The sequence below is a fragment of the Delphinus delphis genome, chromosome 5, assembly GCF_949987515.2.
Source record: "Delphinus delphis chromosome 5, mDelDel1.2, whole genome shotgun sequence".
NCBI classification, from domain to species: Eukaryota; Metazoa; Chordata; class Mammalia; order Artiodactyla; family Delphinidae; genus Delphinus; species Delphinus delphis.
This window is the reverse complement of record NC_082687.1, coordinates 125064110-125066056: the sequence shown is the minus strand read 5'-3', so window position 1 is coordinate 125066056 and position 1947 is coordinate 125064110.

The window sequence follows — 1947 nt, the reverse complement described above, 5'->3', positions numbered from 1 at the left end:
TCTAACTTTATAGCCTTTTAGAGTATTTTATCACATTTTTAGTTCTTAGAATTAGGGTGCTAATTGCTAATTCTGATTGTATCTACCAACTCTGCTACACAGTGCTTGTTTCCTCATATGATTTATGTTTTCACCATGAATTCATCCTCAGTAAGGCTGCTTTTTCTGTGGGATTTTTGTGTGCCCTGGGTCATAGAAGTGTCCCAGAGAGGTTTTGTATTTGTTTCTTTCAGAGCCCTTAGGAAGTCTCACTGGTCCTAGAACAGTTTTACTTATTCAGTTTGGAGTTCCTGTATCACAGATAGTACTTATGTATATATTCTATACTTTGTTGTGATACAAGCCTGGGGGTTATGATTTCTCACAGATGACTTTCCTTTTTCCTACTCACTGCTTTGAGATGGTTGGCAATCCTCCTTGTCTATTATGGTTTGGTGCCTATCTTCCTAGTTTTTCCTCTTAAATAAAACTCCTTCCAACCTTTCAAAACTTTATTGGACAGTTTGTGTGGCTGGTAGGCACAGCATGTTCAGTTTCAGTCCCCTAGGTTAACATTTTATTTTCTTTTGTCCTAACTATATACATGTTGCAGGATTCAAAGAACAGGCTTTTGGTCTAGCAATTTAGTAATTAAATTGTTTGCTCTCTATGGATGCCATTTTTAAAGACTTTTTGCCTCTAAGCATGTCCCTAAACAAATTAAAAACTTTTATCTTTTCTTAGTTTATCTTTTTACGGGACACTATTCCTAATTTTTATTACTTTAACTGATTTTCTTTGGGCCATCTTAAATCTTCCTTTTGTTGTGGTAAACAGAACTAATGATAGTATAGAAGCGTCTTCTATCTTGTTATATAACTTTCTGCGTTATGTTGACCACTGCAAGAAATCATGTTAAGAGTTTTCAAAAGAGTTAACTTTTTTCCTCAAGTGATAACACCAAGTATATTAAAAAGTATAGTTTGTATTATTTTCCATGAAATATACTTTGCCCTGTGCACCAGTAAGTTCACTCACCCTATTTTGGTTTTGCCCACTCACAGCCTCACAAAATCCTTCTATAGTTTATCCCCACTAGCTTAACATTCCTTTACCCACTAAAACTTTTAAGTCTTGGGGATTTCAAATGTACTATCTTCTACAACATTTCTGAAAAACAAGACAGACTCCTGTACAAAACCTTGAAAACCCTGCTTTCTGTCTTTAAGCCAGTTCCCAATTCTAACAAAAATTTGGTTACTCTCTGCTTATTAATAAGTTAGAATCAAGGAAAATAAAGCTCAGGAACAAGTTTTAAACTTCCTTTATTATCATCAATACAAAGTACACAAAGTAATTTTCAAGGGGATATTTTTTGTTCAAAGATATATTCACATTAGCAAGAGTTTATTTATTTTATAGATAAAAGTTAGCAGATATGCCATTTTTATATCTTTTACTTTCCAACGACAGTTTGCAGTGTCATTAAAGTCATTATCAATTTTTTTATGATCAGATCTAGAATCTGTGCTTATCAAAAGCTATATGATACCATAAACACAATACATAGTAATAACCTGAACTGCTTTAGTAGAGATGTTGTAGAATAAAGCTTACTTATGCCCACAGATATCACGATGACATCTCCTAATAAGCTCTGAAGAAATATTTGTCATATCATATGATTTTAAAAGATGGGGAGACAGTTACATTATAAGAATATCATTTTAAAAGAAGATACTTTCATTTCTTAGATTTTAGCATTATAAAATTTACTTTTTTAATCACAAAAGAAAAAGATTTTAAACTAATAAAAATAACATGTACCACTTAAGTAAAATTCTTCATTAAAGTGAGTTTGAGTCTAAGTAGGAAAGAAACCACATTTATTTGATCTTTTAGTATTTAAATCCTTGAAAAAAGCCTATGCTTTGGGCTTCCCTGGTGGCCCAGTGGTTGAGAGTCCGC